The sequence below is a fragment of the Primulina tabacum genome, chromosome 12 (assembly GCF_025594145.1).
Source record: "Primulina tabacum isolate GXHZ01 chromosome 12, ASM2559414v2, whole genome shotgun sequence".
Classification (NCBI taxonomy): Eukaryota; Viridiplantae; Streptophyta; class Magnoliopsida; order Lamiales; family Gesneriaceae; genus Primulina; species Primulina tabacum.
In genome coordinates this window covers 32,513,505-32,525,426 of record NC_134561.1, presented here as the reverse complement: position 1 = coordinate 32,525,426, position 11,922 = coordinate 32,513,505, and the positions used below count along the sequence as shown (strand labels likewise).

General features: G+C 36.0%; 1 non-coding gene across 1 annotated transcript; it reads right to left on the bottom strand.

The window, feature by feature from the left end:
- Nucleotides 1-8,186: 8,186 nt before the first annotated feature.
- LOC142521573 (small nucleolar RNA R71) lies at nucleotides 8,187-8,293 on the bottom strand. Its single transcript, XR_012814279.1, has one exon. It is a non-coding gene; the product is annotated as a small nucleolar RNA R71 (small nucleolar RNA).
- Between the last annotated feature and the right edge of the window lie 3,629 nt (nucleotides 8,294-11,922).

Here is an 11,922-nt window from a genome sequence, read left to right as displayed (position 1 = left end):
ATTCAAAGCTGTGCCAGCAAAGAGAACATTAAATGCCATGCTGAAGAACATTTAATGAAGTTGCAGATGATAGTGACACATCATTCCAATGTTACAGGTTAACCTTGCTCATTTTTTTCCGACTGTTGGAATGACAGCTTATATAAGCAGAGCTGGATGTATGCAAGCACGGATGCACGATAACAACGAGATACCCAATCATCAAGATTTCACAGTGTGATTAATTCAAGTTTTCATACCTAAGAGTTTGAACGCAATCAAAGATCATATAATTCATCGCTCATCAAGCACGCACTCAACAGAAAGATATCCGATCATTCAAGATCATTTTCGTTCTACCAAATCATATTGTTTTACTTACATCAGTAACATGTTGGTTATTTGATTAATAGTGGTGTCTGGTGAACCGAGAGTTCTTAAAATTTAGAAGTGTAAAGTGATCACTAAGAGTTCCAAAACAGGCAGTGTGATAAGTCCTGATTGGAGTGAGATATTGCAAAGAGTTTTGTAAAGACAAAGTATTTTAGTGGAATCCTTCCTACAGAGGAAGAATGGGTGACGTAGGGGTTTTATCTCCTAACATCCATAAAAACCTCGTGTCTTTACTTTCCACAAGTGTTTACGTTTCGTATTATATCCTGCTGTTTAGTTTGTTAACCGATTGAATATATCTTTAGAAATATTGAACCGTCTTCCGCACCTTTTACGCGGTTCATATTTCTAACCGTTTGAGAAATACTTTTAACCTCCTAATTATGGTTGAAAAAAAATTTAAAAGCAAATATTTTCAAAGAGTTTATTGACCCACTCTCTAAACTATTTCCCGATCCTAATATTTTTGCTATAATTGGAAAATTGTGAATGAACTCTTTCAAATATTTTGTAAAATTCGAGCTAGTTTGAACAGTTATTAACTGTTAAAACATTTTCTTAAAATACTAGACTTAACTGGAGCACTAAAAATAACTTGAGTGAAGAAACAATCCGATAATTCTAGTTATATAATAGATATCTTATGCAAGCAATCAATTTTCAAAGCGGTTATATAAACTGAACAAATAGACTGAAGTAAATTCGTAAGAATAAAAAGACAAAATTTTATGGATGTTCGATGATAACAACTCATACGTCACATCCTTCTTCCACTCACGAATGAATCAACTAAACGACTTTGATTGATAGAACCCTTCTACAAATCTACTTCGATTAAGACTTATCACTACCTAAATCAAAACTCTAGTGATAAGTTAACGCAACAAACTCTAGTTATTTAAGAACCATCGATTCACCAGAAGCAACAAATTTTCCAACAAGCAGTTTTGAACAGTTAGAGTTGGAACACAAGTCGATCATTGGTGAACAAACTTTCCAACAAGTAGCTTTGAACAGTTAGAGTTGGTAGGGAAACAGAAGTTGATCCTTGATGATATGATGTGAACAAGTAAGCTTATGCTAAGTGAGCATCTTTATATTTGAAAGAATAAGTGTACTCAAGATTTTGTATATTGCACATTGTGAATGCTTGAATCTTGTTGTCTTTGAAGTTCTGAATCTGCATATTTATACTAAAAGCTATCTAACACTCATAAAACTTTTCAATGATTATATGTACTATCTTCCGACAGATTGACATTGTCAACTTTTAAAAACTTGAAAATTAACAACTACAAATCACTTAAAAATTTAAACTTTTCTTATGGATTTTGAAGATCTGAACTATTTAGTTGAAAAAAGTTCAGTTTTTTTCTCCCGATTTGTGCGAAATTGGATCTCAAAATAGCAAAAAAAAAAAAAAAAAAGGTCGTCGTGATCTTGTTGAATGGTATTGGCTCTCTCTTCTCTCTTTTCCTACGGTTCCAGCTTTTGTTTTACCTTTAAATTTATCAGGTTTTGTTCATATTTCACCATGTATTGGCAGCGTACTCGTTGGGACTCATAACGTTTCAAAACCAAGCATTAAATCGTTGAAACTTAAAAAATACATATCATACTGTAAAATAGTCGAACACCCATATTTGTTTTCATGCATAATCAATTAAAACACACATTTTATGATTTGTATGATGTTTAAAAGGGTTTATAAAACGTGCATTTGCATTTATAACGCACGAATAGACGATCATTGGCGAGGGTGCGACGTTGGACGACCGGACGACGAAGAACCCAAGCTTTTCTTCTTCCCCAAATTTTCGAAATTATTGTGTGTGTGAGTGTGTTTTCAGCTGCTATGGAATGAATTGTGTTGTCTTTGAAAGCCTAGGAGTCCTATTTATAATTTTAATAACATGCTAATGGGCTTGAGTTTTGGGCTTTAAGGGTAATTGGCCTATTTTAAATAATTAAATTAGGCACAATAACTTTAAATCGGACGTTACATCAAATCTCCCAATGTATTCATTTATTTGCATCAGATACTTAGTTTGATGTAATGTTATTGTAAAATTCATGCATTTGTTGCACATGAATGATGTAATGGATCAAGGGATGGTTTCTTTTTATCTCCTTTATTTGTTGCTAGTTTGTGATGGTTTAGTATTTTCCGAATGAGTCGTCAAATTTTCAATAGGATAAGAGTAATAAATCAAGCATAAACTCTACGATTCTAGGACTTTTCGTAAAATATATGGTACTGATGAAAGTTATGTAGTAAAATGTATCATTTCCAATAAAAACGAATAATGAGTACCCAAAAATTGTAACTAGATATAAAACGCGATAAATCAAACATTTAAAACAATCATACCTCATACATACTAAAGTTTAATTCAAGTTGCAGAAATAGACATTTGAGTGGAAAAATGGTTCATTGTTTTTGGGATGGTTCATTAGTTCTTAGGTGGCTTAAGTGGTACTTGATTAATAGATATTAGTACTCACAATGTGGCACATAGTACTAAATATGGAACTAAATATATTTTATGTTATCCTTTTCATATAATCCAAATACATGAAATATAATATTATCAAAACACAACATTATGGTATAACATTGTGGGTAAGTAAGAAATTTGAGTTGAAAAAGGGTTCACATTTTACTTGAAATTGTGTAATATGGTTTCATTAATTTATAGTCCATTAAATTGTGTGAATTCATATATTCTCCACAACATATGGTAAACACGTACACGAATTAATGTGGAATTATTGGTTCGATAGTCCTTAGGTGGCCGAAATGTTACTCGGTTAATAGACAATATATAATACCTGATATGTAACTATGAGTGCTCAATTTGGAACTAAACACATTTTATACTTTTTTTTCCTCATACCCCATGAAAATACATGAAGGCTAATGTTACCCAAAGACAAAATTATTGTGTAGCATTATGGATGGGGTAAATTAGACTGAAAAAATGGTTCATAGTTTTGGGATTACTCATATGAAGTGAATATTATACCATGAATACAAAAGTAATATCATATATATCCACATGATCTAATCTAATATGATGTAATGCTTTTTTTTGATCAATTATGTTTTACAAACTGAAAAATGCATAAGACAAACTGATTATCGAGGTCTACCAAACTGAAGTGTGCTTGTCATTAGAGACCAAATGAAAATGTAAGGGCAACTGATTTACAAAGTAAACCAATTATCATACCTAAATAAGTCAGACTCCTCGTACAAACATTCTCTGAAAATTATCAGTTTACTCAATAACTTATCAGATAAAGTTATTCGTACTGACAGTGTATGATTACGGGTAAAATGTCATAATTCCGTGAGCGTCATTTGATGTGTACGAATGTCATAAATGACTGTGACACGTAAACCGACGTGACAAACGGCCTCCTCATTTAGAATGATTATCAGATTTCATTTTGTTGACTGTTAGATCACATCCTATGAATAGAGGAAGTGATCAATCAGTTTATCTCGCTTGACTTTCTAAAAAATTTCTATTACTAAAGCTATCAAGTCAAAATGATCAAGATTTTCAGAAGCACACACTTAAGAGATTATATCATATCATCAAGGATCAATTGTTTGTAGTATTTTCATTCTGAAGCACTTGTAATCTGACAGTAAAATCTTACTAGTCAAGTTTTGTTAAGTCTTTGAAATACTAGGGGTTTCAGTTACATACTGGTAAGACCTACTGAATAGGGTTGTTACAAATGTTGTAATTTCCAAAGACTTATAGTGAAAATCGCTCATTTCTAGGAAGAATGGATGATATATGAGAAATTCAATATCAGAACATCCATAAAAATATTTCAACCTAGTGAAAATCGTTCATAAAATGTATTCAACCTATAATTGAGCTTATTTCAGAATAATGCCCAAAGATTAGTTCAATGATATCCGATTGATAAGAATTCAATAGTATTTTTTACCCAACTGAATTAAATTAGAGACTGGTATGATTTTTTATTCAACCCCCTTTTAATTAATCACTTGATCTCAACAAGTGATATCAGAGCCTGTTAATTATTGTCTTTGAAAACTATATTTAAATGGTCTTCTTCAGTAAGATCCTCATGTTCTTAAAAGAGTATTTTGACAATTGGAAGATTAGTATGCAAGCTCATTTAGCTGCACAAGATGATATGTGGTACGTCGTCACAGATGGGCCAATGAAAACTATGAAGGTCAATATAGTTTCATATGGTGCACCTCAAATGATTGAAAAGCAACGAATAGATTTTGTACAATACATTGTACAAAAATACCTTCAGCAAAATCAAGACGTGTTGTGCTCTATTACCAAAGAATTTTTGGATAAATCGATCCAGTTGTGCGAGGGTAATGACCAAACGAAATAAATCAAATTGTCTGCTCGGTCCACCACCGAAGGGGATCCCTAAGGCTCTGCCTCGGTCAACCACCAGCGCCGAGCATTCCTGAAGCAGCTGAAGGAATGCGGTTGAATCAAGTCTTTCCTTGTTGATCACATACTGATCGAAATGCATACATTTGTCTAATACAACTTTCAGGCATTAAGATACGTTTCAAACGTTGATGATTGCAATACAGAAGTTTGATATCATTAAGTTAAAGATCGACGAGTCTATGTGAGATTGATGAAAGAATGAGCAGCATCATAATCGAATTAACTGCTCTTGGAAAATAATATTTGATCACAATATATCTCTATTGAATTATTTTCCAAGGAGAAGCCTCGTGTATCGAGCCTGACCGACTCTGCATGAATGTGGTGTCTTTTTTTTTGGAATTTAGATTTTATTTCAAGTATATAAATTTTGTTTGTTTTGATTTTTCGGTATGTTCTATTTAGGGAGAGGTTATGCCGAAATTTCTTTAGGTCCAAATGAAATATTTTTTACTTGTTTTTACTATTTACACTAATTAATCCTGGTTGTTTGATTAAATGTTATTCAGGAGCATGGACCTTCACAGTTGGTATCAGAGCATAATCTTGGATATGTTTGAATTAGAATCTATGACACTTGAGTTTAGACGCATAAAATGATTGCGTAAGTGTTTGACTAGTTTCTCTTAGTTAAATTATTTGATATGATTTTTGTGAACTTACCTGAATTAGAACTAGTAGTTGACTAGGCTTTAAACTTAGTTTAGAAATTGCCTATTAGAATAAATTTCAGCTTTCGTTTAATTGTTATGTGCTTATTAAATTACTTTTGTCTGTGGAATAAATCCTTGTGTCTTATAGAATGACACATAGAGCAAGAGGCATGAAGAGGAAAATAATTAATCAAAAGTCAGAAGCACGGAATGTGAGAGGACTTGATGAAATTATTAGGGGTAAATGTGGTTGTTCTACATGCCATGTTGCTAGAAATGTGGAAGTAGATGTGGATCGGGAGCCACCAAATCATCCAGAAATGGATATAGACAAAATTATTTGGATTGATCGGGAATTGAAACACTTGACTTAGAGAGTGGGATGTATACAATTAGTAATTGCCCAATTTCAAGAATTATGTCCTTTTAAATTCTTTGACAATGAAGTGGCGAAAACGCAGCATGGGTGGATGAAAAGTATAAACCATCTGTTTAATTTGCTGGAGTATTCACAAGTTGGCAGACTGAAGATCGCTATCCATCAACTCAAAGATCAAGCACAACTGTGGTGGGAAGCTAGAGAGGAAGCATTTAAAGAAACTGATGAAATAATTACTTGGGAGGTATTTCGTGCTCAGTTCCTGATAGAGGTAATATTTACGTGTTTTAATGCATTATGTGAGTTGTAATTTGCATCTTTTATACTTATATGGAGTCTGCATTCTGTCTATTTTCTTCTTATTTTATTGCATTTGATCACTGCTCACTGAAGTTATGTTAATGTGCAGAAAAATGAAGAAAAATCAACTGAAAAACAAGGCTGGGGACAGAAGATGTCGTGTAGTTTGACCGCCCTAGCGCGAGTGCATCAAACAAAACAAGTGCCAAGCAGAACACCTCACGCTAGGGCAGTCAAACTTTACCGTCCTAGCACGAGAGGCTGCGGAAGAAACCATCAGTATAGAAGATCGCGCGCTGGGGCGGGGAAACTTGACCGCCCCACACGAGTCAAAAAAAAGAAAGTTTCCTATTTGGATTTTATTCAACTTAGAAGGTGGAAGGCTAGAGAGAAGAACCCTAGGTACAAATATTATTATCATTCAGCAGCCAAGGAGTCTAGAGAAGGAGAAAAGCTTGGAGAAATTGCTTGGAGTTGAAGAATCGAAGATTTTCGGGCACAATTTTTCGCAGATCTTGTCTCGTCTAGTATTTCTTATTTAGAATTTATCGTTTAAACATTGTTTTGTTCATTTTCACTATGAATTCGAGTAGCTAACATAAATATTTAATGGGATTTAAGGGGATCATACCCCGAACTTTGATTTAGTTAATTTATATTTTGATTTTTGATTTATTCTTGAGTGTGCTACTGTTTTTCATTGTGTTGTTAGAGCGTAGCTAACTTTAACAACGTTTTATATTGCGAGTGAGTTCGAGAGAATAGCTTGTGATAAGAACGAATAGCATAGTCCGTGGATCTACAATTTACATAGAAATATGAAATTAGATACGCGCCGATAGTCATAGTCTGGTAGGACGAAAACTAGGAGATTTCATATATCGACATGCGATTCACTCTTGATAAATAATTAAAGATATTTAATTACTTTATTGAGTAGAGTTAGTTTGGCATAGCTCGAGAGGGCATGTTCAATCGAATAGGAAATCCCGTCGGAAGCGTAAATCACTATCGAACGAATTAATTAATGAACGAGGGGTAGGTGAACTGAAATTCCCAACAAATTCATTTCTCATTGAATTTTAATTAACTAATCTAGATTTTATATCTCATTATTTAATTCATGAACCTTTTTATTTGCATGTTTATTTAATTTTAGTTGTCATAAACAACCACTGAAATTTCGTTGCTAAAGATTTGATAACTAGAAATAATAATTGTCAAAATACAGTCTCAAGTGGAACGATACTCGTACTTGCGTACATTATACTATTACTTGACATCTTGCACTTACGATTAATTTTCGAGCATACAAAATCATATTTTTTTAAGGATTCCACAGTGAAAGTTTTGCTCGATCAAGTTTTTGGCGCCGTTGCCGGGGACTGTTAATTCACAATTTTATTTTTAGTTATTTTCTTTAGCATTGTTCTATTTTTCTTGAGCTAACGCTCCATATTCTATTCCAGATATCTTTTCCAGTGCTTGTCAAAGTCACTTGACGTGGAGCTTGAGAAGTTTGATCCGGAAATTGAAAGAACTTTCCGTAGAAGAAGACAGCAGCAGAGACTGAAGGAACTGATGGAGAGGCACGAGCACGAGCATGAGGAGGAACACCATGAAGGCAGACATGTTGAGATGCCACGCCGCATACCGATGCTAGAGTATGCCCAGCCTTCCTTGGATGGTGCACGCCCCAGCATTGTGAGGCCTATTGTGCAGGCAAACCACTTCGAAATAAAGCCAGCCATAATTCAGATGATTCAGAATACAGTCCAGTTTGGAGGATCTGCAGTAGATGACCCAAACATGCACATCGCAGATTTCCTTGAAATTTGCGATACTTTTAAATTTAATGGAGTTTCTGATGACGCTGTTAGGTTGCGTTTATTTCCTTTCTCCTCACGTGACAAAGCTAAAGCATGGTTAAATTGTTTGCATGTAGGTTCGATCACCACATGGGAGGACATGACGATAGCGTTTCTTATTAAATACTTTCCTCCATCTAAGACCATGAAGCTGGGGGCGGAAATCACCACATTTGCTCAATTCGAGCAGGAGTCTTTATATAAGGCATGAGAGCGTTTCAAAGATCTATTACGAAGATGTCCTCATCACGAACTGCCACTTGGGTTAGTCGTTCAAACCTTTTACTATGGATTACTCACTCCTAATCATACTATGATAGATGCTGTTGTCTGTGAAATCCTACTGAGAAAAACTGCTGAGGAAGGATATGAGTTATTGGAGGAGATGGCCGCTAGCAGCTATCATCCTCAATCTGAAAGGACCAACCAGCGAAGAAGTGCAGGAGTTCATCAGGTAAATGACCTTTCCGCTATTACTGCACAACTTGATGTCTTGAACAAGAAATTGGACGGCTTGAATATGGGTGGCACGGCTATGCGTCTTCAAGAGATATTTTGTGAAAAAAGAAGAGGAAAACACTATATTAATGACTGTCAAGACAGTGGTCCTTTTTATGTGCAAGAAGGGGCACCAGTGAATCAAGTGGGAGTCCAAAACCGTCCAAGGAATGATCCGTATTCGAACACATACAATCCTGGATGGAGGCAACATCCCAACTTCTCATGGAGTGGCCAAAACAGTCAGACTCAACCACAGGGAGGACAACCATATGGAAAACAACTAATGTACAGATCTGACCCTCCTAGAGAAGAAAAGTCCAATTTGGAGCAGATGATGTCTAAGTTTATCTCATCTACTGAAACTAGACTCCAAAATCAAGATGCATCGATAAAGGACTAGAGAATCAGATTGGACAGTTAGCTAAGATGATAGCAAGTAGAGAGCCAGACACTTTGCCAAGTAACACAGAGACCTATCCAAAAGAGCAAGTGAAGACCATCGAGTTGAAGAGTGGAAAAATTTTGGAGTCTAGAGGGCCAGAAAAAATTCAAGTATTGGATGAACAGACTAAGTCATCAAAAGATAAGTCTTCTAACTCTACACCAGCACCCACTGCACAATCTAAAATTTTTATCCCTCCACCTTTTCCTACAGCATTAAAAAAGACAAAATTAGATGCGCAATTCGGTAAGTTCTTAGAAGTATTCAAGAAATTGCACATCAATATTCCCTTTGCTGATGCTCTGATGCAAATGCCAAGCTAAGCTAAATTTCTGAAGGACATCTTAGCAAACAAGAGAAAATTGGAGGATCACATGACGGTTAATCTAACTGAAAATCGGTCTGCTTTGGTGCAAAACAAGATCCCACCGAAACTTAAGGATCCAGTGAGTTTTTCTATTCCTTGCATAATTGGTGATGTTGTTTTTCATAAAGCTTTGTGTGATCTTGGTACGAGTATTAATCTTATGCCTTTGTCTGTGTTTAGGAAACTTGGATTGGGAGAACCTAAGCCAACGAGGATGTATTTACAGCTAGCAGCCTGATCTGTCAAGTATCCACGGGGAGTTATTGAGGATGTGCTAGTGAAAGTGGACAAATTTATTTTTCCTGCAGATTTCGTGGTGCTCGACATGGAGGAGGATATAGAGATGCCTTTGATTTTGGGGAGACAATTCTTTGCAATTGGCAAGGTTCTAATTGATGTGCAGGAAGGGAAGTTTAGATTGAGAGTGGGAGAAGAGGAGATTACTTTTGACGTTTTTAATACACTTATGCACACACTGCATTCTGATAGTTTTTATAGAATTGATTCTTTTGATTCTCTTGTGTTTAACTATGTGCATGATGCCCTTAGGGACCACTTGGAAGCTACTCTCACTACTGAATCACGAGAAGACGAATTGGATGTAGAGAAAGCTGAGATAGTGGCATACCTCAAAGCCAACCAGAAATGGAAAGAGGCCAATAAGGATGAGATTAGAGAACTTGGGGGATCGAAGAGACTTGATCCTCAGAAGTCAGGCCTAAAGGAGCCACCAACTCTGGAGCTCAAGCCATTACCTCCACATCTGAAATACGTCTATCTAGGTGAGAACAATAAACTTCCTGTGATTATTTTTTCTTCTTTGACAGATGTGATGGAGGATAAACTGCTGAAAGTCTTGAAAGCGCACAAGAGCGCCTTTGCATGGAAAGTGGCAGATATCAAGGGATCAATTCATCAGTCTGTACGCACAAGATATTAATGGAAGAAAAGTACTCGCCCCTCGTGCAACCTCAAAGACGACTCAATCCAAAGATGCAAGAGGTAGTGAAGGCCGAAACTATTAAGCTTCTTGATGCAGGTATTATCTATCCTATTTCGAATAGTGCATGGGTAAGTCATGTTTAATGTGTGCCTAAGAAAGGTGGGATTACGGTGATCACTAATGAAAAGAATGAACTTATTCCCACGAGGACTGTTACGGAGTGGAGATTATGTATTGACTAGAGCAAATTAAATGATGCTACCCGTAAAACCACTTTCCCCTTCCCTTTATTGATCAGATGTTAGAGAGACTAGCGAGGCATGAGTTTTACTGTTTTCTATATGGGTATTCAGGGTATAATCAAATCATTATTGCACCTGAAGACCAAGAGAAAACCACTTTCACTTGTCCTTATGGAACTTTTGCTTTTCGCTGTATGCCTTTTGGTATTTGTAATGCCCCTGCTACATTTCAGCGCTGCATGACTGCTATATTCCATGATATGATTGAAAACTTTCTTGAAATATTTATGGATGACTTTTCTATCTTTGGTGCAACGTTTGATGACTGTTTGCAGAATCTGAATGTGGTGTTGATGAGATGTGAGGAGACGAATGTGGTACTGAATTGGGAAAAGTGTCATTTTATGGTACAAGAAGGCATAGTGTTGAGGCACAAGATATCACAGCATGGAATAGAGGTGGATAAGGCAAAAGTGAAAGTTATCAAGAACTTACCACCTCCGACATCCATAAAGGGAGTTAGAAGTTTTATAGGCCACGCCGGTTTTTATCGGCGTTTTATAAAAGATTTTTCAATAATTGCCAAACCTCTATCTTCCTTACTTATGAAAGATGTGCCTTTTGATTTTAATTCTGACTGTTTACAGGCATATGAGGATTTGAAGGAGCGCTTGGTGACGGCTCCTGTCTTGGTGGCACCAGATTGGGACCTACCCTTCGAGATCATGTGCGATGCCAGTGATACTGCGGTTGGTGCTGTCCTTGGTCAAAGGCGGAACAAGGTATTTCACACTATATACTATGCAAGTAAGACTCTAGATGAAGCACAATTAAATTATACCACCACTGAAAAAGAATTACTTGCAGTAGTATTTGCACTTGACAAGTTCCATTCATACCTTGTTTTTTCGAAAGTATTTGTGTTTACTGACCACTCTGCCCTTAAATATCTGGTTGCTAAGAAAGAGGCTGGGTGGATATTACTTCTCCAAGAGTTTGACCTCGAAATAAAAGATAAAAAAGGTGTAGAAAATGTGGTAGCTGATCATCTTTCTAGGATAGAGCATGTTAGTAAAAATTGTGAAAACGATGAGATAGATTATTAGTTTTCGGATGAACAGCTGCTAGTGGTGAAAAATTGTCCCTGGTTTGCAAACTTTGTGAATTTTCTTGTTACATGCTCACCCCCCCCCCCCCCCCCCCAAATTTAACATTTCACCAAAGAAAGAAATTCTTTTCGGACGTAAAATATTATTTTTGGGAAGAACCCTTCTTGTTCAAAATATGTGCAGATTCTATGATCAGAAGGTCTGTTGCAGAGGAAGAGTTTGGTCAAATTCTCAGCCATTGCCATGACCGTGAGGTCGGTGGTCATTTTGGACCAACAAG